The sequence below is a fragment of the Hippocampus zosterae genome, chromosome 20 (genome assembly GCF_025434085.1).
Source record: "Hippocampus zosterae strain Florida chromosome 20, ASM2543408v3, whole genome shotgun sequence".
In the NCBI taxonomy this organism is placed as follows: Eukaryota; Metazoa; Chordata; class Actinopteri; order Syngnathiformes; family Syngnathidae; genus Hippocampus; species Hippocampus zosterae.
The window spans coordinates 10,555,724-10,583,711 of record NC_067470.1 but is presented as its reverse complement, the minus strand read 5'-3'; the positions used below and the strand labels follow the sequence as shown (position 1 = coordinate 10,583,711).

The 27,988-nt window shown below is 42.3% G+C and overlaps 1 long non-coding RNA gene across 1 annotated transcript; it reads left to right on the top strand.

The window, feature by feature from the left end:
• Positions 1-4: 4 nt before the first annotated feature.
• On the top strand, positions 5-27,634 carry LOC127592997 (uncharacterized). Its single transcript, XR_007960282.1, has 3 exons — positions 5-242; positions 490-1,872; positions 27,605-27,634. It is a non-coding gene; the product is annotated as an uncharacterized LOC127592997 (long non-coding RNA).
• The last annotated feature ends 354 nt before the right edge of the window (positions 27,635-27,988 follow it).

The window sequence follows — 27,988 nt, the reverse complement described above, 5'->3', positions numbered from 1 at the left end:
GTACCTTGTCATATTGTGACAAACCGCCCAATCAACGAGGCGAAATATCAATACATGTTTTTGTTATGACTGTATATATTCGATTAAAACGTGTTATTTGTGATCGGGGTTTTTTATTTATTTTTTTTGTACAGAACTGTGTCGTTATGCGAAGAAAAAGTGCAGTAAATGGCGGCCCTCGCAACCAGGTTGGTTTCCATGACGGCGGTCGTGACGTCTAAGAATCAACACTCGACTTCAGAGTACTAGATTGCATTTGTTTTCTATTTGCTGAGAATTGTATTCTGACTTGTTCAATAAAGATGTGAAAAACAGTACTCGATTGCACACATTTTCTCTCACTTTGGCTAGATTTTCTTCACTTTGCATTTTTTAATGGTAAACGTTATTATTTTCTTTTCTTGTAATTCAAATCAAAAGTTTCTATGCCAATTTAGCATATGTAGCCAACTTGCTTGCAAGATGCTAACTCTGAAGTTTCATTGCTAGGTACTCGGTTCAACTTTTTGCAGTCAGCCATGCTGCCGGAGCAACAGGAACAAGAATCTCTCTCAACTCAATTCAACTGTATGTATATGGCACTTTCAAACAGCCATCGCTGCATACAAAGTGCTGTACATGGAGCAACAATAAAGCAATAAATCAGTAACAAATATGGTAGAAAACTAAGATCAATTCTGAATCATGCTGAGTCAAATGCCAAGGAATACAAGTGAGTTTTGAGGCGGGTTTTGAAGATGGGCAATGAGGGGGCTTGTTGAATGTTCAGTGGGAGGTCATTCCAGAGAGTGACTCTCATTCAAGAATTAGTTCGGTTACTAGTTTCCAATTTCATACCTGTCAACTTTTCGGAGCGCCAACCTGTATAAACTACCAAAAAAAAGCACCAAAAAAAATCCTTATAACATACCAAAGCATTTTATATGTCAAAAACCCCACAAAATTTTCAATGATTTTTATTATAGATCTCCATAATACAATGTCTGGTGAATGTCTAATCATCATTCTACTTAGTGGCATTACTGTGTTCAGAGTTGTATTTCTGTGTTACTTTTTTCACCAACTCCAAATCTTGAAAACACAGAAAAAAATAGCCATTCAGCACTCAGGGTTCAACTCGGAACCACATGTTTACTGGAAAGTTACCGGAAATTAAAGCATTCGAGTAGACTCGCACCATTCTGGGCAAAAGCAAACGGAACTACCTGTTTGGGTGTTGAATTCACCTGGCGCTTTAAGAGGGGCGGGGCTGCCACTGACAGGTGACGTTCGCGCGGCGTATAAAAAGCAGCATCGAATTGTTACACTCGTGAATACACTCGCTTCGCCGTCGGCATGGCCCAGTGGTAAGTGTTGGGTGACAATGTATGCCACTGGTATTATAATGTTTGGTGCTATTTTGTGTGGAGGGATACCGTGTTATGGAGTGTATATAAATAAAGGGGGTGGCGCTTCCCTGCAGTTCGCTTCTGGCAGTGACGATGCATTGAGGCACGTTGGGTGTTCAGCGACTCAGTGGTAGCGACCACAGAAAAATACGAAACGTCTCCAGTCTTTTGCCTAGAACATCGTGTAGTCACCAGCAATGATGCCTACACATGAACCGCGAGAGACTTCCGCAGTAGTAGGTTCAACAGTAAGCTACGCGTGTGCTTTTCTTTACCAGATATGAAAAGTTAGCTTTTAGATTCGATCATGATCGTCTGTTATGTTAGTCTGCCTTGCATTGTGTCCGTGGTGCTTTATGTTGGCCCGCATCGCTATGCAATCACAGTCAGTTACCGTTCGCAATCGGCAATTTGCAAATTGCGTTGCAGCTGGGCTTAATCATGCCGGCGCTCCACTTCCGGGTTGGACCTTTGGGACTTGTAGGTCTTTTGTTCAAGTCGACTTGATATGTTTGGTTTCTTACGTTTAAAATAATGGATAATGATGACGATAATAATACATAGTGAAATCATGGTTGATTAAAGTATTTATTAAATGTATTGTTAAAATGAAAGTATTAATTCTTTCATCTATAACTGCTTCAGACAAAGTGTATGCAGAAAAATTGCACGACTGTCTGTCCTATGTATTGTGTTTTGTTATTTTGACTTCAAAATGGCGCCGCGAGAGTGACTGCCTTTCCAGTAGCTCCTATATATTGTTGTTCTACTTCTTCCTTTTATACCTTTGCTGCTGTGAATTAGGAATTTCTCCATTGCGAGACTAATAAACGTTTTCTTATCTTAATAAATGTCAATTCTATAACTATTAACACCGTGATGCAGAAAGAGAGATGTATTCATTTTTTTACTGCATTTGTGTGCTTTAGGTTATTTATTACCTGCTTCTGTTACATCTACTACTTCTGCTGCAAAGTGCTCCAATAAATGTGTCAAAAAAGTACAGAAAGAGAGTGATCCTTCTATGCTGACTGACGATCCCTATTCAGAGGGCCGTGAAAAACGGAATTAACTGAACATAGGGGAGGAAAAAAACCCCAGAAGTTTTCAGAATCCGTATGATTTGTGCGATACGGCCGTATAAGTAAGATTCACCACAACATCCGTATTAACTACGGCTAAACCGTAAGAGTTGACAGGTATGCAATTTAGCTCGAGCTTCGGCGCCATTTTGTCGCATCACTCATGGCAACACAAATAGAGCACAAAAGCACACCTGGGTGAGATTGGAATCGTTCAGGCCTTCCATGCATCTACTGCAAATATTCTGAATTTGCCTTTTCATTTGGCTTAAAATGATTAAGAAAAAAAAATAAAGACACACGGATGAGATTATTAGCCAAACAGCAGTGAAGGAGAGTCGAAGCAGATCTCCGAAGTAAAGCCTCGGAATGATACTTCACAGGGCAGAAGCTTTGCTGGCTGGCTCTCGATAAGCTGCCGCAAAGACGGCCTTCGCATCTCACCTCATGTGGCCTTCACAGGTGCACCGATCATGATCCACTGCACTTCCAACTTCAGCAAACGTATACAGTACGCAGACGCTGGATTTGCAATAAATGTTGCACGTGCCCATGAAAGGGATGCATATTAAGCAAAATGCAATTTTTAATTGTTTTCTAAGGCCGATTTAGACAAAAGTAGATCCACGCCGACGCTCAGATGGCCTCACACTCCAAAATCCATCCATCCATTTTCCGATCCGCTTTATCCTCACAAGGGTCGCAGGGTGGACTGGGGCCTATCCAGGCTATCTTGGGACAGTAGGCGGGAGACAACTTGAACTAGTTGCCAGCCAATCACACGGAGATGAACAACCATCCGTGCACACACTCACACCTAGGGACAATTTTGGGTGTTCAATCAGCCTGCTATGCATGTTTTCGGAATGTGGGAGGAAAACGGAGTACTCGGAGAAAACCCAAACCGGCACGGGGAGAACACAAAAACTCCCACAGGAACACCTGAGCTGGAATCGAACCCACAACCTCTGCACTGTGAGGTCGACATGCGAACCACACGAACACCGGGCGGCCGCCCCCCTCCAAAATCAAACATTAAAAATTAATATTGCAGCACTATACCCTTTTTACTGTATCTAGTGTCACAAGCCCATGTTAGTTTGCATAATAACCGCCACCACGTTGAGGTTCTCCGTCCACGAAAAGGTCAGCCAGACGTGGCAAAGATCCAGAACCACTTTCAAGTGACGGTCGACTCTACTGTGAAACACTAGCATACAAAGGCACAATCCAGCCAGAAGCAGCTACTTTTCACCGCCATGAACTGTTATGACGTTAACCCTTTCATGTACCCTGTAGCCTGATTACATGAGACACTTTACATTGTAGTAACCGCTGTCCCCGAAAGGGGTTAAAGCATTACGAAGCCTCATTTCTGATGAATTTGCCTTCGGACGACTTGCACCTTGAAAAACTTGGGTCACAGCGAAGCTGCACAGAATTCCGTTGCATGTGTATTAGCATTAGCATTAGCAAGAACGGTTTGCTCAGTCCACTTGGTGGGCGTATGGTGTCTTTGGATTTGTCTTTGGATCCGAAAAGAGATTCCATTCAACATTTCAAGGTGACGAAGTACGCGCAGTGATCTACTCGGCGCATGTGACTTAAGAATAGCGTTCAGAGGTTAGCCCATCAAATTCAGGTTTACGCTAGTAGTGCGGGAACGGAATGTCCCATCGAGGATTAAAGCAAATGTTTTCATTTCGTCCCTCGTCCTGTCACTTGTGCTCTCCAAACGTCCTTCCCGTTTGGACGCCAGCCTCACGCAAAGTGAACGAATAAATTGCCTCTCACATTAAGTGAACGCTCGCATCATGATTCGGTCATTTAGAGGAGGAAATGTGCGCACAGTGAAGCCAATTGGGATCATATTTCCCAATGACCCCATGTATCTATTTTTTTTCTTTCTGCCGCCGTAATGTAATTTCAATTTCCCAACATCCTTTCAGCTCCTCCGATGCATCACGGGACGGTAAATATCATTTCCATGACACAGTTTAGACCTTTGCAGCATTGAGGCGCAGCATATACATGTGGCGATCTCCTCATAATCAATTAGCCAAGCTGCAAACAATGCTCAATGATGATTGTCGACGTATTTTTCGTCCCTCTTTAAATGACGAGAGAAAGGACAATTTGATCAGATACCTTTAGACATGATTTTTTTTTTTACCCCACTCTCTGAAAAACATAATTATTTAACGCAGCCTCCAAGGCAGGTATGGCCAAACTTTTTGGACTGAAGATCTACTTTTCGATCAACTAACCTCATGGGATCTACCCTTACCGGCAAGCGCGCGCGCGCACACACACACGGTCACGTTCTGCAAAAACCCGACGCGAAAGTGGATTTTACGCCATATGGCAATGCTTCTCCTGAAAGGCACGGTTGTCAGCCGACGATGAAGTGACTTAATGGGCACATTGTATTTATCAAGGTGCACAATCGCCTGACAAGCTTGCATTGCCAGAAATAAGACATTGTCTTCAGCTGCATGACACAATCATAGTTGAATGTTTTCACGTGGATGGTGGCCAAGGCTATGCCAAAAAATTCAAGGGCAGCACACTGTATTTTACCCATCCATCCATCCATCCATCTATTTTGCAGCGCGTCTCCAGGTTCGAGTCGTGGGGGCATCAGCTTTAGCAGTGAAGCCCAGATTTCCCTCTCCCCAGCCACTTCGTCCAGCTCTTCCCGGGGAATCCCGAGGCGTTCCCAGGCCAGCTGAGTGACGTAATAGTGTCTCACTTCAGCGTGTCCTGGGTCATCCCAGGGGCGACTTGCCAATGTGGCATGCCCGAAACACTGGTGAGGTGTCCAGGAGGCATCCTAATCAGATGCCCGAGCCACCTCATCCGGCGCACTTCGACGTGGAGGAGGAGCGGCTCAATTCTGATGACTGACCTTCTCACCTGATCTCGAGAAGGAGAACCTGGATATCCTGCGGAGAATACTCATTTCGGCCGCTTGTATTTTACACTTCCTGAATTGGATTTAGCAAGTTTCATCAACACAGTGAAATGGTGAAAAGGTTCTAGACATATCTGATGCGGATAAAGAATAAGCCTTCCTGCGAAGGGCAATCATAGATTTTGCTTGTTTTTTTGGGGGAGTGGGGGGGTCTGAATTTTGGTCCGCCTTGCGACCGTCGTATGAAACTGACAAATTAGGCCCCTTTTGCCTTTTGATTTCAACGCGGCGCCATGACTCAAAGTCGTACTGACCTTTTACAAGCAACATCTGTGGGGAGTTGGGATTTATGTTTGCCCACGTGGGCCTTGTGCCAACACGCTCGCCCGCTGTTTTTCTACCATTAAACATGAGTTATGTCACACTTCCCGTTTAATCACATGCTGTTTTTTCCGTTTTTATTTATATTTTTTATTTTTTTAAACACCAGGCCAAATCAGAGACTTCAGACAATGATTCAGTGCGAGCGACCCATTTGACAAATTAAACTTTCATTCACACTTAAAGACAATGTTTGTGAGCCCCGAGGACAAGAGACTAACAATTCCACTAAATGTTTTCAGTTGACCTTCACCAATCCTCCTTTTCCACACAGGCAATTTTCGCAACAATCAATTTTGTTGCTATTAATCTCGTACTCATTATTTCCGTCAAAGTCAGGCAGAGTGCCGGGCAAACTACTTTCAAACAACTTTTCAATACATGGCATTTTATTACCTACTCTCTTTTGAAGCTAAAATATTGACAAGATAATACGACTCAATGGTGAGTGACTTTCCATGAAAGAAGTATGATATGCATATTTGGGAGAGAGAGAGAGATAGAGATGGCAATCCACCGGTGTAACCGAGGCAAATGCACCACCAATCTCCTGGGATTTGGAGTCCTTTTGCTCAATTCCAGTTATGTTTGCTGAATGCTTTCTCATGTTTGGAATAATGAATATTGATAATACATAGTTTAAAATCATGGTTGATTTATTCATTCATTCATTCATCTTCCGTACCGCTTGATCCTCACTAGGGTCGCGGGGGGTGCTGGAGCCCATCCCAGCCGTCTCCGGGCAGTAGGCGGGGGACACTCTGAATCGGTTGCCAGCCAATCGCAGGGCACACAGAAACAAACAACCATTCGCACTTACACTCACACCTAGGGACAATTTGGAGTGTTCAATCAGCCTGCCAAGCATGTTTTTGGAATGTGGGAGGAAACCGGAGTACCCGGAGAAAACCCACGCAGGCCCGGGGAGAACATGCAAACTCCACACAGGGAGGCCGGAGCTGGAATCGAACCCGGTACCTCCGCACTGTGAAGCCGACGTGCTAACCACTGGACTACCGGGCCGCCCATGGTTGATTTAATTATTTATTATTATTACTGTGAAGGTGAAGGTATAAATTAATGTAGTATTAGTGGTAGTGGTAATAATAGAAGTACTCAGAGAATGGTTAGAGATTCAGCCCTCTCGTTACCTCTAGACCAGGCGTGGGCAAACTACGGCCCGCGGCCCGGATCCGGCCCACCGAAGATTGGCGCACAATTAAGGTTTGATTGCATTCATTTCATTTGGACTTGTAATGACAGGTTTTCAACACCAGGTGGCGCAGTTACTTCAAGTTGCAGAGCACGGGGAGGGAGGGGAAGACGAAGAAAGAGGGAGAGAGTAATGACCATGGAAGGGAAAGTGATATGTATCTGATTAAACGAAGCGGGTAACAAAGTACGAAACATTCAGGAGATGCCTGGAGTCGGAAAGACTCTAATCTACGAGACTTTGAAAAACAAGGAAGCGATACTTACTCAGTCCGATTCTGGCAATTTCCATGCTCAGAGTGAATTGCTTGTGGCTCGAGTAAATTAACATTTCCTAGAATGGTTTGAATGTTGTCATGTTAAAAACTTTCCGCCAACTGGACCGCTAATAAGAGTCGGGGAGCAGTCAAATGTGTAGAGCGTGAACAACAGGGGGCTCAGTACACATCCTTGAGGAGAACCGGTGCTGAGTGTGATGGTGGAGTAGAATGTTAGATTATTACTGGCATACAAAGACATTGTGCTATCTTCTTTATTTTCTGTTTCTAACTTTTGGCCCGGCCCTCCACAATATTTTCTGCTTCTCATTTGCCCCCCCCTCCCCCCCCCCCGGGAAAATAATTGCCCACCCCTGCTCTAGACGCATAATTTCCCACGGGACGCACAGTTCCAAACAATGTGCGTTTTTGGGACGCAAGGACATTTCTCAGTCAAAATAAACAAACAAAAAATACTACGGCAAGCCTGAAGATTTCACAGTAACAATCGTTACCGGTAGCGTGTCGTTTCCGTGGCGTCATTTTCACGGTACCGAAAAATAGTTTAATGATAAAAGTCACGGCACTTAACTTGACTGTGTGATCCATGTGATTTCACTGCGCCTGTATGAGTGTTTGTGATGTGGTGTGGCGTGTGAGTGTGTTTCTTCTAATTAACTTTTGTTTTGTTTTCAGTGTTGGGGGGGACACATGCGTTATGTGCGCATGCGGGTTGTTATTTTAGTCCGCAAACTGAGGAATGGCGCGGATGAAAGTTTGAGATGACCTCACCAAGGTCTACAAATTACGATATTTAAGAAATGGGAATGCTAGTCTGATTTTTCATATGAATCGTCCAAAGGGCGTATCACTAAACTCACCTGTGACGTATGCACAGAACGCGAGAGCAAGACACGACGCGAGGCACGATTACAAGGCAAATTGGTCATTAGATTTGTAGGCTAATCGCTGTGAAAAATATTATGAAACATTATTGGTTATTCTATAATTTACTGGCTGTAGCATGGTAACTTTATGAATAAAACATTCGTCACAAGGTGTAGTAATGCTAATGTTAACTGTTGGTAGAACTCATGATGACGTGTGTTAAATTCTTTCGTCAAATTGATCGTAGATTACACATGCATCGTCTTGGGAAGAGGATGTCAAGCCACATAAATACTTACCTGTATTAATGATTACCAGTCAATTAATCTTTGCAGTGTGAGATTGGAAAAAAATACTGCGATGATGCCACATGAGTACCGGTACACCAGTTTTTGATCCATTTATTTTTTTGAATAAACCTGGAGTACACAGCTGCTGATGTAATGTTCATTGTTAATGCATCGTTTTCAAAAATTGACCCTTTAAACATTATACTTTTAAGTTTCGGAATTCTTGATGATCAATATCAGTCAAAATAGAAAAATTGGTTCCCATGATGAATGTTTATGGAACCCAACATTTGTTATCGTGGTTTCCCATTGGGTAATCCGACGGAACCGAAAAACGGTTAGCATGAATTTCTGAAATCCTCAGGCCTGCTCCTGAATTAATTACATTTTTGCAGCATTTGTTTATCATTGAATGTATATGTTGTTGTTTGTGTTATATCATATGCAATTGAATAAGTAGACCCTTTCATAATTCGAAATTTGCGACTCTCTCAATCCATAATGGCAATCATACTTTTCTGATCAGCGAGTCCCAGGGACTCGCTGCCGGTAAACTATAAAATTATAGAGATTACCGCTTTTTCTGCAGTCAGTGATTGACTTCTATGTAAAGTCATTTCTCAACTTGTGTTCCGTGCCACGTCATGCCTGTTGAGTGTTGATTTACTTCATATAAAGAAACTACTGCACTAAAACATTAATTCATAAATGTATACCATATGATTTTATTTTTTTTCTCAGTATAAATAATAAGTACCCTGACTGTTCTACTCAGAATAAAAACACTTCATTCAAGCGTTAGGGAGTGCAAAGGGTTATGATGGAGGGGTGTTGCAAATCATGAAGACCTGCCAAGTGGTATGATAGCATGTCCTCGGCTAGGCCTCAGTTTCAAAATCAGTCCTTGGTCCTTGGCCTTGGCCTCGGAGGCAAGTTCTTGGTCCTTGGCCTTGGCCTCTGAAAATTTTCCAAGTCCTTGGCCTAGGCCTCGGAGTGAAGTCCTAGGCCTTGGTCTTGGGCCCGGGTTGCCGGTCCTTGGACACAACACTCACTGGCTCTAACAAGAGATGCTCTATAACATCATAAAAAGTCAAAGAGCGATATTGCACGATGCAATCCCACGAATGAGCAAAACATACCGAGGACCCTTTATGTACTACATTAAGTTACTCTGTGAGAAAAAAGTAAAAGCAATCTACATTTTTTTTTCCATGTCCACTGCTCAATACATAGATTGCCCGTTTATGGATGTTTCTAGTACCCGCTGAGGGACCTTGGGAGATGAATACCCCTATTAAGGAAATAAATAACAGCCAGTAAAGACACTTAGTTTGATCAAGAACAAACATTACATAATTACTGTAATTCACTTAAGTTTCTTTTTTTAAGCTACGTAATTATTTTCTGTTTCCCCTCCTTGCACAAAATTGCTCCAACCAGGAGAGGTCCAAACAAACTGGATTTTCCATCTACCTGCGAGAAAAGCATTTCAAGGAGAGATATGATGGAATTGAATACAATTTAAAACAGCACGGATGTGTTTTATGAACATGTCTGTGACATGCTTTTGTCAAAATGCCCCCCCCCCTTTCAAGCATGAAACATTTGCTGAAATTAGCATGCTTACAAGTGGGAGACTACAGTCAATAGAGAGTAAGGATGTTGTTACCGTGACGACTAGGGGTGGACCCATCAAGTAAAGCAGCGCCTCAAAATACTCGAATCTCAAAACATCTTGCCTTATCGAAATGAATGCAAATACTATTAATACAGTTCAGCTGTACAAAAAATTCAATGTCAGGTGCGGTTTTTTAAAATGAGAAAAATAGCACTGTATTATTGTATTTTATAAATAAATACAGTAGTGACATCATTCAATTGAACTCAAACGAATCATTTGAATGGCCATTGTGCTGTTGCCTGCCTTAGCCACCAGGGGACAGTATTAAACAGAAAGATGGCAAAAGTGTACATGCAGCTCAGAAAGATATGGACTAATCTGTGACAGTGGCCATATTTATTATCTCACGTTGATATTCCTATATTTGTGGCTTGAAGGATTATATACACATTTCCTATTTGGTGATAATAATAATGTATTACATTTGGAAGCGCCTTTCACAACACTCAAGGACACTTTACAACCAAGAACAATAATAAAACCACAGATAAAATAATAAACAAAGAGAGAAAGATTTAAGGTGGATAAGCAAGTCTGAATAGGTGGGTTTTGAGCTGGGTTTTGAATATGGAAAGAGATTCAATATTACGAATGTTGGGAGGAAGTGAGTTCCAGAGTTTGGGGGCAGAGCGACTGAAGGCTCTGCACCCCATTGTACTGAGACAGGCAGAGGGTACAAAAAGGTGGAGGGAGGATGAGGACCTGAGTGAGCGAGAGGGAATGGAAATTTGAAGATATGACAGGCGCAAGGTTATGGATGGCTTTGAATGTATAGAGAAGTAGTTTGAAGTTGATTCCCAAATTTGACAGGAAGGTAATATGATGGAAGGAGGGAGTTCTCGTGATGATCCGGGCTGCTGAATTCTGAACAAGTTGAAGTTTATGGAGAAATTTTTGACGGACACCGAAGAGAAGTGAGTTACAGTAGTCAATACGGGAAGTGACGAGACTGTGAACAAGGATAGCAGCCATGTTCACAGTAGCAGCTCAATTTGATGGCTGAACTGCACATCTTAACTCAACACAGCATTTCGAATGGATCCCTTTTGGCATGCCGTTCCACTTTATGCATTTACTGACCTTTCGGGGTTTTAAAAAAAATATATCATTGCTGTTTTAGTAGATTTAGCAAAATCACTTTGGAAATGAAAACACAAAAATACAAATGAAATACAACACACGATACATATTTGTAAATAAAAATGTCTTCTGAGAAAAATCGCATGGTAACATATTGAAACACACATTTGGAGTTGTTTCTTTTTCCCCATTAGGCTTTTTCTAGTTTCACTAGAAACATGCATACATCTGGAAAATGATCAAAACAAATCAACCTTTGTACATCTCCATATAAGCCAATATATGAAGACCTCCCGATTTTGATATATGCGACCTGCAAAAAATCTTCGCAGCAACGTTGGGTGTTTCCAGTAATGAATCAAATATCACCCCAAACACTCAACTAAGCAAACCCAAAAAGAGAGCCAATGACTTCCATCAAGCATGTTTTCCCAAAATGTCAGAAGAAGTGGCGCTTTTTTCCCCGTCAGAGGAGTAAAACGCAAAAATGTCTCTTGGATTTGAGTGCCGAGTAATAAAGCTTAAACACCAACAAGCTTTATTCCAGCCAAAATCTTATTGTGATGAATCTCCTCTTTCAAATCTCTTGCAGCCTCGTCTTGTTGTTTGCAGGGACACAGCCGTCAAAGCGGGGGCCCAGCTCCTTTCCGCGACTTCCAAATTGGCTCCAAACACAAACTCGTGTTGCTTGCTCTGCCCTCACACAAACACGGCAAAAACACACCTCCATGTTCCCGACATCTAATCCCATTTGACTGTCTCGTTTATGTGGACGCCGTGCTGGGTCGCGGGGAACAGAGGCGGCTAAGCCGCTCATTCTTCCGGGGCAGCGGGAGCTGTGTTGACGACGCGGTGGCGAAGGAGCAAGCGGCGGGTGGCACGCAACGGAGGCGCATGCGGACCGACTTGCAAAAATCCATCGCGGGGAGGTATGTTCCAGACCACCCCTACAATTACTGAAGTCCGCTAAGTAGAAATTCCAGGTTTTTTTTTTCCATACTAACATACGTGACGAACAGCATCTCAAAATAAATATGAATAATCAGAGCCAAAGACCCTCATAGAAAATGAAACTACGGTTCTTGCTTTCTGTAGGTGTAAAATGCAGGATTGAAAAAAATTTGACACCTCACGGTTCTTTAAAATTTTCAGTGTCAAACAAAATAGTGTTCCACCATCTCGATCGATCAAAAAGCAAAAATCATCTCACAGTTGGACATGCACATTCTAAAGTACGGTGTCAAACTCAAGGCCTGGGGGCCAGATTCGGCCCGCCACGTCATTTTATGTGACCCGATTTTGCAATAATTTCGCTGTTTACACTTACTTGAACATGAATTGAACAAACAACAAATAGTTGACTGATTTCAAAACTAGAAAGCCATCAATTGTTTTGTCTTCAAGTAATAATACGAAGTGATTACAAAACGTTTATTCAGTTTCTGTCGTCACGACCCTCCGACGGAAGACGCAACTCCAAAGCGGCCCGTGACAAAGAAAAAGTTTGACACCCCTCTTCTAAAGTATAAAGAAGGTCAAATTCCGATCATTTGTAAATCTTTTTCACCGAACAGTCAATAGCTACAATCTTCGCTTTTATTTTTCTGATTTGGTTCTAAAGCGGTGAAACAAAATGTGCAACAGTGAAGCAATCCATCTGTCTCTTTCCAGGGACGTTTTGACACAAGTGTGCTCTGGCTCGAGTTAAAAAGGTTTGCACTCGTCAAAAGCCTGCCGCGCGCCGTATGTCAAACTGCCCCCAAGGCATCTTTGAAAAATCTTTTGTTTCAGGCAATTAGGGTCAAAATTTCTTTCATTGGCTTTCTATTCATTTTTTCGGGGGGGGGGGGGGGGAAGATTTGATTGTCTTCACAAATGGACATTATCGAATTAAAGTACATCTGAGCTTCCCGTGAGCATGTAATTACATTGTCACAAATGTATATATTTTTTTTGGAACAGCTTCTCTCCACCCTGACACCACAAAGAAAGAAAATGACAATTTGATCCGTCCGTTTGCAGGGCTCAATTTGCCGAACAAGTCGACTAATGGCCACTTAATAACAATCACAATGGTACCCTCGTCACTGCAACTGAGTGAAAGCACTCAGACAATTTTGTGTTGGTTTGCTTTTTTTTTTTTTTCCCAACCAATGTTCTTCTGAAGCTTTGAACTTGTCACGGTTGTGTTTTCGGTCTGGCCAGCAGGTGGCATGAGCGGACTTCGGTGCACACCTGCTGCCAATCTCTGATTAGCAGACTCAGTATTTAAGGACTCCTCCGCCGTGTACCTTTTGTCAGAGTATTGTTTATTGCATTGCTGTTCCTCTGCTCATTGACAAGTTGGCTTTAGACCTCGTCGTGTTTCGCTTTTGTATTCTCGGTACCGATGGTGTAGTAAGTATTGATTTTGTTTTGTGTTTGGGCTTTCTTGTGTGTATTTTTGATACATTGTTTTTTGTTTGTATTCGTGGTCTTTATTTTTCTCCCTTGCCTTTTGTGCAAGCGCTTTTTGTTATTCGTTTTTGCCCTCTGGTCCTTGTTGTGACCAGCGCTTTATGTTCCCTCTTTATCGGTGCGATTTGTACATTAAAATATATTTTTTTTCTACGGAGACCTTGTTTAAGTCTACGCTTTAGGATCCAAACTAAACTCTGCTTGTCTGAGACATAACAGAACTATTTGAACCCAGAGAGGGAGAGCATAAGGAGCTTAAACCGAGAACCTTTTTAAGGCAGCTGACTGATAACGTGGATGGAAAGAACTCTTGAGAACAATGGAGTCAAAGCACAAGGCTTGTTGGAGCTGGCGGAAATATGATTGCTATTGCCACGATATTTGAGAGTTAATTGGCTAAATGTGGCCTTTTAAAACCGATCAAACCCCTCTTTAAAGCATTTAGTCACAATCCCTTGACTGGTAGCCACACGGCGCTTGAATCGTTTGGTTTTCCAGTGATGACGGCAGCAGCGAAGGGGATGGGGAGAGGGGATGGTGGTTGGGGCGGGGGGGTAAGGATAGAATATGTCGCAAATCCTTTCGAAAAAAAAAAATTGTTTTGCCGCATTTCTCCCTCGGTGACCACACAGTGAGTGCAAGATTAAAGGCATCAGGAATCATTGAGAGGACCACACTTGTGGTAGGTGAAGAAAAGAAAAAAAAATGCCATTGAGATCTTTTTAAATTAAAAAAATAAATACAAATTCTGTGGAAGCACGACTTGATTAGCATGGAACTCTGTCATTTTAAGCAGCAGTCCCCAACCCTTGGGCTGCGGACGGGTACCGGTCCGTGGGTCATTTAGTAGCGGGCCGCACAGGAAGAAATAAGAACTTAACAATCCTTCCGTTTTATTTATTTCAGAATCCGAAAGAAAGTTTTATTTTGAAAAATGACCGGATTCTCTGTTACATCCTTCTACAGTATGTCACTCTTCACGCAGGTCAAGGTGCGTTTCTTGGTCACGTGATAGGTTAGCGCTAAAATGACACCCAGGAGCTAGCAAAATGAGGAAAAAAAACCAAAGGTCCTTGGAAGGTTTCTTTGGGAAGGGGAAAAGGCCCAGCCAGGAGACAGAAGAGAAGCCGACGACTTTCAAGAAAAAGAAGGCTACATTTAATAGACAGGATCACGAGTCCTACTTAAAGTACAGATTTATCACAACGGTAGATTCACACGCACCATACCCACGCTGCATAAAATGCGGCGATGGTGAATCGTATTTTTCATGCACTTTGTATCTTATTTTGAAGGCACATTTAAACATTACCAAAGCGACCAGATAGAGTTGCGGCCAGACAGGACGTTCCTCGTGTCATGATTTGTGTTTATTATTATGTTATTATTATATTATGTTTATAAAATCAGCCACACCTTGAAATATTGCCTGACATTAAACTGGTCCATGGGGCAAAAAAGCTTGTAGATCACTGATTTAAAGCACCAGCTTTATAAAAGGATCTGACATTGAACCCTGACTATTTTTAGAGGGCGGCTATTTTAGGAAGAGCGTAAACACGGAAATTAATGACTTGCACCAATAAAATAAGTTTGTAATTGATCACAGAGTTCAGAGTTCAAAGTTAACACGGGGAAGCTGCAATTAGTTATTGTGGTGCACGCAAACGGAATAAGCAGCCAAAAGATGTGAAGTCAGCACCAAGTGTTAAAAACAAAACAAAACATTTAGCATGTCCAAAGTACACCATCATGAACCGATGTTGCACAAACAAACCACCTTCACCTGAGGTTCCTCTATATAAGATGCTGGCCTAAGTGACACGCTAGCATGCGACATCGCACATGGGCAAACAAATTGGCACATTTCACAAACCGTTCTAGGCATTAAACTCTGGCATTGACTTCATATTAAGTGTCAGTCATTTATTAAATGCCATTCGTAAATAAGTAAAACACAAACATAGGAAGCACCTCACGCAGGGGGCTGCTGTCAGCCATTGCTTACGCTGAGACACTCACGCAGATACTGATGTCCCATGCAAACCTACCAGGCCTCGCCTCTTAAAAGCACACATCTTCTGTAACACACAGACACCACAATATAGTAGAGAGGATATTTTTATGGATTTTATGCTTGATATTTTTGTGGGTGTTGAATAACTTTCAGTGTGTTTCAGTAAAAGCCTTATTGAAAGAAATTCTGACAGCTGCTATGATGGACGGGAGACCCACGGTGTAATAGTGCAGTACTAAATCGGAGTAAGATCTTCCAGAGCTACACTTGCATCTTTCCAGCAGAGGAAAAATCTGATGAAATTCGGACCCGTAAGCCTCTGTCGATATCTACGTGCTCTGATTTGCCACAAAGTATGTCATTAAGGCAAGACTTGCGTGCGGACTCTGCACACCACTACTTTTGAAGCAGCGAGGGCCTATTCCTCTAAGAAATGTTTTATTCTTTTAAAGGGGCTCTCTAGATATTTACTTTTATCTCTTGATGTTGGCGCCGTATCCGCTGAAACGTCCTTGTTTGCGCAAATACACACGAGGCTGGTTCGCAGCCTTGCAGCAGAATGCTAAACGGGGGTCCTGCTGCCCACAAAACAAGAAATTGTGATACATAGTCTGTGCCAGGTATGGCCGAGAGAATTAGTGCGGCGTGATGATTTATTTGCGACAAATCATGTGTTTTTGTTCATCTATCTATGCCAGCGATGTTTAGTGACAAGCAAAACAATTAAATGGTCATCCACTTGGTGGCAGAAGGTACAATTAACCTGCATATCCACCTGTTGCCATTCAAACAAAGAATTTTTCTTTTTTTTTTCATTTTAGCTATAGCATTCCTCCCGATGCCAGCGATGTCTTACTGATTTGTTTTGACAGTCGGCAAAGTTTGAAAGACTCTTTTGAACTGTGAAACTCCACTAGCGTATACAAATCAAACGGCAACCAAACGTATACTGTCAAACGTTATATAAATCAAAGAAAACGACACGTTACTTTAAAATAAACGCAATACTTTGACTGATATACAAATCCAGCTAGCTGAATGCTAAGACACAATGCAAAACACCACAGAATAGCGAATGAGACTCAGTGTTCGAACCCTTTAAGCATATAAGCATATTTATGCACTAACATTGCACTAACGCATGTGTCACGTTGCAAGGTGGTGGTGGACCCCAAAAAGCCGGCAGGAGAGAGCAGCAGGGTGTATTTGAAGAAGTGTATTGATAAAACACAGAAAACTAAATCCAAAACAAAGTCATGAAAACAAAATGAATCCAAAGTGACAAACAAACACCATGGCCGAAATTAAAAACTCTCAATAACAAAAACATGACCAAAACATGACTGAAGCTAAAACATAACAATCAACTAAACATGACTGAATCAAACATGACACAAGCCAATAGCAAGCAATCAAAAAGCAACGAACAAACATGACAGTAGCCAAGAGCAACAATGACAACTGAACTGAGTGTTCGGGCTGGGAGTCCTTTTAAGGCCCTAATTACCTATGACCAACAGGTGTGCAGCTCCTGGGGGAGCCCTACAGTGCCACCTGCTGGTCCCTGAACCGAATCATGACTGCATGTTGATAGACAATGTAACAAAATTCACAGGCATATATTCCTTATCCTCTGCAAAACAGACCCCTTACTGCATTTTAGTCAGTTGTGAGCTGTTCTTACGGTATCTATAAGGCAACTCAAGCATGCCAAATTACTAGCAATATATATATATATATATATATATACTGTATATACAGTAAATATTCTCTAGTACGGACTCGTGTTTGCGCTGTCCAATTTGTCCTGATAACAGAAATTCCTCATTTGGGAAATGAGCATGGTACATGTCCTTTATGACCTACCTGCAAGTATGTTGACAAAATGCACGTGTAACAACACAATCAACAAAATACAAAAATATATTGTCCAAAAACTGTTTATATAACAAAAACTGCAATACAGGTGTATCCCAAAAAATCACAACAGTAAAATACATACAGTATTTCATGTTTTTTTTTTCTGGGAAAAAAATGTGTATTTTGGATTGTTTTGTTGGATGCATTCTATGGTTTATGACAATGTTTGCCTGCTTGTGATCATTGGTCCCGTTGATCACCGATGTCAGGTAATTCTTGTGCATACTGAAGGATTTTTGTTGCCATTTGCATTGCTTCCTTACTGGATGGTGGCTTGTCATTAGGAGTTGAATCGATGCCTTGTTTTTTAAAGTTTCGTAGATTTGCGTCTTTCCGACTCCAAGTGTCTGCTGGATCTTTTTAACTTCGTGTCCAGCATCGCTCAAACGGATGCATTTCACTCGCTCCGCGCCAGTCGTTACATTTCTTCTACGTTTCGATGCGATGATCTACACTACGTAAGTAAACTGTTGTTTATTTATTGAAATACATCTGTGAATTAGTCAACAAAAACAGCTTTTCATCAGTCATCACATTTACAAGAAAACAATCGGCAACACAATCCAGTGTGACAAAAGCGCTAGAGCGAAAGGCTATACTTTCTCTGGGTGACATGTCAATATAACGGAGGGATTTAGTTGTTAGCGCACTCAATTAGCACATCTCGTACAGCTGCACTACGGTGAGGTCTCGGCGGTGTTCTACATGTTATGAACCGTCGCTCGATAAGACAGGCGCACAATTAGAGGTGCGAAATAAAACCCCTCTCCCACTTTGCAAGTTTAATGACAAAAACAAAGGTGCAGAGCTTTTGTGTCACGTGTTGCATCTTCTCAGCTTCAAATAATTACAAAAAAAACGTTATTTCAATCAACACTTACTTGAAAAGAAGCATAAAATAAAAATGGTCAAGAAATCCAAAATAACTTGAATAAATTGTATCGCATAGGGGGTGTAATGAAAAGCGAATTGAATAGGAGAATTGGTTTGAATTTAACTGGATCAAATCATCACACTTTAAAATGTACCATCCATGAAATTGTATCACAGCACCATGTATCGAGATATTTATTGAATCCACTTTAATCAGAAAGACACCCTGAAAATATTATATAAATATATATAATGTATATAATGCATATATTATAAAAATCCTCGTCTCACCCCTCGGGCGGTGTCCGTTCCTCATTCAGCTCGGGTCCTCTACCAGAGGCCAGGAAGTTTGAGGGTTTTGCGCAGAATCTTTGCTGTTCCCAGCACTGCACGTTTCTGAATGAGACCAGGAAATAAAATAATTGAAAAAAAGGCTTAGGGTTAGGGAAGCTCTTATGCTACATCAATGTGACCTGTTTTTCATTGGCTGTGATGAAAACGACGGAAAGAAAGAAAAAGAAAAAAACACTGACATTGAACAGAGAAGGCACGTGTAGGCCTGATTCTCAGAACTCATCCGCCTGGCCTCCACCCCCACAGCACAGTGAGCATGCAGATAGACGCTTAATACACTTTGACATGAAACGCAGAGCAGATGGCACTCTGTGGGTGGCACCGGGCTGTCTGTGATATCGGAGGCCACGCTGCGCGAGGCAGGGTCCACCTTGATTGGTGTCTGCCTGACCTGCTGCTCGCTTGATTACCGGAGTCACGTGCGGCGGGACGGCAGGTCTTTTTTGTTTGTTTGCTGACAGCATGCCTAGCTAGACAAGTCGGTGTGGATTGAGCCATGCAGTCATCACATCATTTGACAGCAATGCATATTATGTTAAAATCCTTGATGAAAGGTCAAACGTTTTTAAATGACAACAGCCTGACCCTGCGGAGAATTCATTCAATTGCCATTATTTCCTGTGGGGGAAAAAAATCACTATTTTAAAACAACATGCAATACATTTGTTTTCAATATCAGTTGGGCACAGAAAAAGACTGAAGTACAAACATGGAAAGTTGTTTATCCAGGTTTCAGGAAAAGGAAATGTTTGTCACACTGCGTTTTTTTTTCCAATATTTAAAACAGTTGCTAGTCTGTATAAAATGTCTGCGGCATGGTTTCGCCAAAATACCACAGTATTTTTCCTGCATATTTCTTGCCGTGGTTTGAGGAGAATCTGTCTCATGCGGTGAGCCATATTTATTCGGTTGTTTAATCTCACACTTGATGGGTGGGCAGGTATGCCAGAGCCCCAAATATTTGTGAACAAACATTGAAAAGCCGAATTTTCATCATATTTCTCCTCGAGTGGTCTTTCTTTTGATCCCTCTTCAACTGGCCTTCACCAATGTTGCTACTCATTATGTCACCATTAGAGCAAAATGATTAATTTATTCACCGAATGTCGAAATATGAGAGGCCGTGGGCGTTTATGACATTTTGATCCGATCATTGTCCTTTTGGAAATGTCTGGGAAGTGCATAATGTTTGCTTTATGTAAGCGATTCATCAGGCCAGCCATTGATGACTTCATACTCATTTAAAAACAGCTCCAGTGTGCCAATTCTGATTCGCAGGTCAGCTTCAGCCATTCTGTGATAGACGATGCTTCCATTGATCCTCTCGATGCCAGCAATCTAACCAATGAAGGCTAAAAAAATGGTACTGGCTTTACTGTGACTTAAGATAGTCACCGGAGAATTCTACTTAAACCGCGTTAAATGGAATTAATTGACAAGGTGAAATGAGCTGCGGAAAACACGCAGGCTCCAAAGTATTTCATTTCATTATTCATTCTTCACCGGAATACATGAAACGTGACATGTTGGTCTCTAGTGTTATTCTTTAAGGCGGGGTTCCGTCCCTCAAAAGAATGAGGCCACATCCCCGCAGCTTAGATCTTCCCCCTCCTGGGGAAGTGGAATTTAGAATATGGATGCGTGTCAGAATGAGGCATTTTGTTAACACCACGCAGCCAAAAGATAGTAAAAGAAATGTGAGCCTACAAGAGAGGTTCAAGTGGTCCAATCTTGCAGTGATTTAGTTAAAGTGAAACTCCTCTAAAACGAAACCTACATGGGCGAAAATACACCTAGTGTGAAAAAAATGTTAATGCATGAAAGCCATTCCCACTTTTCTGCTCCCCCTTGAACGAAAAGTCCTCCTGTTCTGTTATACGAAATCTTTTTCTCTGTTCTTGCCTCGCAACGAGATTCACTACAACGAAAACAAGCCTTCCGCAAAGTCTAATCCAACCTCAGCATGCCACAGCGACCTCTACGGCTTCATTCAGAAAGAGCAACAACAACCACCACACTGGTTTACACATGCGCAGTTGTACAGGAACTATTTGTTTCAGACGGAGTACGAACGTTCCATTGCTAAAATGGCGACAAAACGGACCTTTGCATACCAAGGAGTTAAGAAAAGAAAAGCTTTAACGCTTGAAGACAGGATAAAGGTAATAAAAATGAAAGATGGAGGAAGCAAAATAAAAGACATGATGCAAGAAATTGATGTAAGTGAAAGTAAATGCTGATCGTAAATTTTGCAATTTATTTTCCTTTTTTTCTTTCTATGCTGGCAATATGAAGTGTCAAATAAGTGTATGCTCATACTTAAGCACTATTGGAATAAAATTAAAAAGTTCACATGTACGGTTTTTGAGTGTGTTCGTGTTTACGTTTGAGATAAAATTTGCGACGGTGAAAAGTCCGCTGTTGTGAAAAATCTCTTGCTGCAAACATGATTTCGTTGTAGAGGAGTTTCACTGTACAGTACCTAACATTCGACGAGAATGGAAGTTAGCGGGCTGCTAACGTCAACAAAGGCCCCGCAGTAATGCTGTAGTAATTCATTGCAGCTCGTCGATGTACCATATTTTCACGATTATAAGATGCACATAAAAGTCTTAAATTTTCTCCAAAACGGACTGGGCACCGAATAATGTGGGTCGCGTGGTGTATTCAAATTTCGTATGAAGAGACGTTCGTAAGTAGAGGTACCAATGTATTATTCTTCACAAATGAGAACCTCATGAACTGAATTCCACCAATGATCGACAACAAGCTTTTTGAGTCAGGGCTCCAATCTTCCGAAAGCATTGAGCTGTTCACAAATCTTCTTCCATCAGGGACCGTGCGACCCGGCAGTCTTCGGTTCAGAATGGCTGACACGTCACCGCTGCCCTTGCCTCTTTGCTGCCTGCTTGCCTTTTGCTGCCATGAGCAGATATCGCAACATGCCTCCCAGCAACCGCTGCAGCTGCTTCCCAACCGACCCCCAACGCACTTGCACAATCTCACACCTACTCTACTGTAGCACTTGATTCGCAACCACAAACACGCGTGTAACCACACGTTTAAACACTTAATCCCTGCTGAAACCTACACATGCATAAATAAGAGCATTTGCCCGGGTATGTGGTAAATATTCACACCGTCGGATCAAAAATATGAGCGGGTATTAGCCACCTCACACAATTTGCATGCTCATCCGTCAGAAAATGTCACATTGAGTCATTGCCTTTACACTTACTCTACACAAGTCAGTCACCCTATCAAGAATTAAAAAAATATCCTGCCTGATTATCCTGTGGTCTGAAGTATGAAGAATGTTTTACTTCTGGTCAGAAAACGGTAAGGGCGGACTTAAATGGACACCAAAAAAATCTAGATCGTAAAAAAAAAAGAAAAAATCACACTAATCGGAATTATCATAATAACAGTATATAATGTTGGGAATAAAGGTTTGTAAAGTATGTTATGTAATCCAAATTAATGTAGGCTTATTTACGCGAACAGTCTTGCTTTGGTGGCCCCCCAGCACCTCTCTCTTACATTCTCAAGTAATTTGTTCCATTATGTTTCAATTGCAAATATGGCAAAAGTTTATTTTGGATATGTGGGCATGTCATTGAAAAGGGATCAAGAGTCGGAAAAGAGGAAAAGAAAAAAAAACGAGATGCGCATCACTTGCAGGTAAGACAATGTTCTAAATAAAAATTTTGATTACGCTATGAAAATTAAATGGAATTTTACGAGACAAACTTGTTTGTTATGCAACAACTATGCCGACATGTTCGAGACGTTCATAGGCCAAGAGCGACCATCCCCACTCACACTCACACCTAGCGACAATTTAGAGTATTCCTTTCAGCCTGTCATGCATGTTTTTGGAATGTGGAAGGAAACCGGAGTACCGAAAGAAAACCCACGCAGGCCTGGGGAGAACATGCAAAATCCATACAGGAACGCTGGACCTTGAATTGAAGCCGGTACCTCTGCACTGTGGGCTCTACGTGCTAACCACTGGACCACCGGGCCGCTCGGCCTACATAGGAACATAATTAATTTAGAAAATGTTTGTACCATGGTTCAAAACTATATTTCACTGTTAATAGCAGTGGCATTTATTTATTTTCAAATGTTTTTTTATTTGCGTATTTGGTGCCATTCTTAGTATTTTCTCAAGACGTAATTATTATTATTTCTTTCTTATTTTTGTGAAAGTTTTTGAAACATGAATATTGACAAGTTATTTTGTAAAATAAAGCAAAACTGACAAATACTCAGATATTCGGGCTGGTGTGGGGGCACCACAAAGCATTTATGCTGAGCTCACGACGGTCTGTCCCCAGTATTGAACATGTTGGAGTCTCAAAGAAGCCCATCGGCACATGCACAATATGGGGATATAATGAAAGAAAAGTGCCCATTTTCATAGCTTAGTAGGGATCTCAAAAAATATTTAAGAAGGCCCCGGCAATATATAGAGCCAAGGAGACGTTCTCATCGCTTAGTCAACCAAGTGTGAAATAGCTCCGGCTAAGTTAAGAGAGCGGGACAACCATTAATACTGATAAAAAAAAACAGGAACGAGGTGCTCTCAAGGTGAAAAGTGACTGAGCACCAAGAAAGTGATTTATGTCACCTTCCCCTGCAATCCGGGATAAAGAGCCTACAAACACACGCACATGCACGCGTACGCACTTTTTTTGAGCCTTGTCTTACTTGGACTACATCATATTAGATCCAAATCCCGGCACCCATTCACTTCTAATAACATCACACAGCTCAGGGCTTGATTCTGGAGCGAAGTAATTCATTTTAACGTGACCCTGAGCATAGTCTCGAAAATCCCCTCGTTTTATCAGCGGAGCGATATTTTGTCTCTGGAGGATTTTGTGACAGCAGACTTTTTTTTGGTGATAGAAAAATTTTTGAACTAGTGACTCCTTAACGCTTCTAGAATGTTGCAAATGAGGATTTCTCTCATCGCAGCAACCTTCTGTTCGATGGGTTGTCGCAATGGACTGAAAGGAAAAAAAAAAACAACTTCAATGACACCTCCCACACTTCTGAATTCTGATGTGGAATGTCATTGGTACAGTGGTACCTCTACTTACAAATGTCTCTTCAAAACGCGTCAACAGAAAAATATTGCCTCTCCGAAAGAAATTTCAAGATACGTAAGGTAAAAATACATTACGGCCTGCTACTCGCAGCTCTGAGTATAAATGCTCTGTCATTGGCCATTCCTGAGCATCATCCTGGCATCCCATTGGCAAAGAGGGACCTCCACTGAATGTGTCTATACGTGTGGATTGATCATGTGAATCGATGCAGCGTCCTCGTCATTCGCCCCTCGGGCCATGAAGTGTTCCGATAGTTTTACATAAATGTGAATCACCCTGAGAAAAAGTGTTCACCAGTCCGGTGATCGCTCACTATGCTGACGTTTGCCTTGGACATTTTCAAAGCATTGTTAAAAGCTGACAAAAGCAAAAGTCCTTGGATCAGTTCTCTACAAAACACCAAGCAAAAACCACTTCTGAGAGAAAACATGGACTAAAGAGGGCAAACAAAAAAGGAGGAGGACACAGTTAAAAGTTAAATGAGCATCATTTTTATTCTTTGTTTTTTTATAGTATGCACGACTCTCATTTATTGCGCAATAATCTAATTATAATGTGCATTTGTTACATATTTTGATGCATTTTTATGCTTTCGAAAACCAATTTATGTCTGACTTTTGGGGGGCTTGGAGGAATTAGGGCATTTACATGGACAATGCGTCTCTACTTATAACATTTTCTTGTTCAGAAATTTCTTCCAGAACCAATTAATTTCATAAGTAGAGGTACCACTGTATTCTTATATTCTCTCTTCTGAATCGGGCCCCAAGTGCATGTGGACAGGCAACAAAAATAAATGCCTGCGTCTGCAGTTTTTTTCGGAATCTGCTGAAAACCAAACTTTTTTTTTTCCTCGGCATTGCACTCTTTGGATGAGTTTCAGAGAAAAACGGTTGCGCCAAGTACAAACAACAAACCGCACCACAACAATACCTGTTGCCGTTACATTGCTACTTTGTAAACTGTCGGATCAAAAGCTTTGACAATGTCTAAACTGAAAGATGGCTCCACTGTCTTTCTAGCTGCCAAATCTTGCTCCGGAAAACTGGGTTATATTTAATCCTTTTCTTTCAAGTCTCGTTTGAAACGTTCCTCCCTCGCGTCATTATCCCAACATGAGATACGGAGAATCTTGCATCGAGGATATGTCTGGGATTTGTCACATCCCTAATTGGGCAAATCAACGTGCCTTTACATGCCCAAGGATCTGCTTTATTAGCCTAATCAGCTCTCCCGAGGCGAGACCCGCAGAATAAGGCCTTTGTCAAATTGTTAATAAGGTCCTTGGTCAAGATCAGGTCAGAGCGCGACAGCCTCCTGTTCATTTAACCGAAGGAACAGGCAGGAAGACGGCGCGGTGGAAAAGGAGGCCCTGAAGCCCGGGTGGAAGGAAGCCTCGGCTGAGCTTGACACAGAACCTGACATCGGTAATGTACCCTCAAGGCTGCAGCAAAGATCCCGGACAACAGCTGTGCTCTCGTCTGCTGTCCAAAATGAGCCGTTGCACTATTCAGCGGTTGATCCTCCACATGTCGCCCCATGAATAATGAACACCAGGGTAGGAATATGCGCATGCACATTTAATTCCACCGGCAAACGCAAGAGGATATTGCCTCGGCGAGCGCCTGCTCCTTTCAATTAAACAACGTGCCACTTCTTTCTTTACTTCGCCTGATGATTTCTGGTAGGGCAATAAGAAAAGTTGAAATTGCTGCGGTTGCTTACGAAGACCTCCGTAGGAAGCTCACGCGGCTCATGGAGGAAGGGCCCCATTTCAAGTTTTCCAGGAGAAATGGAACGCATTCATTACAGAACACAATCACAGTCACAGATTAAACCTCGTAATCGAATCGCCAAGCTACTTTGTGGCAAGGAGGCGTAGCAACAAAACACAATTAACCCAAGGGCGAAAAGGCCTTTTGTTTATTCGACTCGTGAACATTACTCAGGAAAAGTTTGCAATATTTGTCTTGTGCTGAAATTTCAGGATACAGGTGGACTTCATTTAACTGTGGCAATAAACTATTCGCGGGGAATGGGATGGGAGAAAACGCTGGGTATTGACTACTGTTAAGGAATTATTCCGCTAGAAGTAGTAGTAGAACATTGTTGAATTTCATCTTGGTATGAGAACTATTGACACTAGTCTCTCTCCTGAACATCTGCTGAAGTAGTTAAAACAAAGGATGTACTTTGAAGTTTAGAGCCCATCTCCCTTTGGTTAATTAACAGCCCCCCAAAGGTTTTTATTGCCTCCACTTCCTCATAAAAGTCCCTGAAGGCTCTCAAGTGCCCTCAAAGAGGAACCCTAATCTCAAGATCTGTGACCAGCAGCCGTGGTCTATACTTTGTCATCATATCAAGATCGAACTTTGCTTGATCTTCCTTATTTCTGCTTTTTACTTGGTTATGGTGTTGTTCCTTCCTGTTTGTTCAGACACTGAAAGAAACAATGTACAAATGCGGTTGAAGGTATATACTGCTCAATGTTATTACAATCAACTTTAGTGCCCTCGGCCCCCACCACTTCTGGGGCCCCCCTCCGCGGGACATGTTTTAGAGGAGCTGTTATCTCCGGTATCTTTGTTCCTGCCATCGCACCAAATGGGGGGTAGTGGTGGTCTGGTCTCACCTCACCGCTCCTGGCTTCCTCCGGCCACACCGGGTCAGATGACATGTTACTTTCTTTGTTTCGGGATTTGCATGGGAGGCGTACCTCCCCGCCTCTCATTATCATATTGTCTCTATATAATCTCATGAATGTGTTTCTTCGGGGCTTCCTGATGAAATCTGAGACTCACAGGAGCCCGAATCGATTCGTGTTGCGTTGCGATAAACTGAAGAAAAGACTACGTGGTGTTGGGTCTTCTTCCACCTTATAGAGAGATAAAAGAATCTGTAACCAAGGAAGGGCCAAGAGCAAATTGACAGCTCCCATTCCACAACACTACCCCCCGAAAATATTTGATACTTTGAACTAAAAAAAATACCACAAACTGTCATCCAAGAATGGTTTATAAAGTTTCTAATTCCTTATTTAATGGGGGTGGCCCGGTGGGCGACTGTTTAGCACGTCAGCTGCACTGTGCAAAGGTGCAGGGTTTGATTTCGGCTCCGACTTTCCTGTGTTTCAACTAGGAACCACGTGATTTACTGGAAAGTTACCGGTAATGAAAGCATTCGAGTAGACTCGCACCATTCTGGGAAAAAGCAAACGGAACTAACTGTTAAGGTGTTGGATTCACCTGGCGCTTTAAGAGGGGCGGGGCTGCCACTGACAGGTGACCGTTCGCGCGACGTATAAAAAGCAGCATCGCATTGTTACGTTCGTGACTACACTTGCTTCCTCGTCGGCATGGCCCAAATAGTAAGCTACGCGTGTGCTTTTCTTTACCAGATATGTAAAGTTAGCTTTTAGATTCGATCATGATCGGCTGCTATGTTTGTCTGCTTTGCATTGTGTCCGTTGTGCTTTATGTTTGCCGCATCGCTATGCAATCACAGTCAGTTACTGTTCGCAATCGGCAATTTCTACAGCATAGGCTAACAGAACAGTGGTGTCTTTATTTTACTCATTTTTGCATAGTTGTCATGTTTGTCCAGCTGCAATTTGCAAACGAGGTAAATTGCGTTGCAGCTGGGCTTAATCATGCCGGCTCTCCACTTCCGGAGCTGGACCTTTGGGACTTGTAGTTCTTTTGTTCGAGTCGACTTGATATGTTTGGTTTCTTACGTTTAAAGATTAAGATATCCTTTATTTGTCCCACAATGGGGAAATTACCCCTCCGTGAGCCGTTACCCCTCCGTGAGCCGTCACCTTACCGTGGTGGAGGGGTTTGCGTGTCCCAATGATCCTAGGAGCTAAGTTGTCTGGGGCTTTATGCCCCTGGCAGGGTCACCCATGGCAAACAGGTTCTAGGTGAGGGGCCAGACAAAGCATGGCTCATAGACCCTTATGATGACTACAATATATGGACCAAGGTTTCCCTTGCCCGGACGCGGGTCACCGGGGCCCCACTCTGGAGCCAGGCCTGGAGGTGGGGCTCGTTGGCAAGCGCCTGGTGGCCGGGCCTAGAC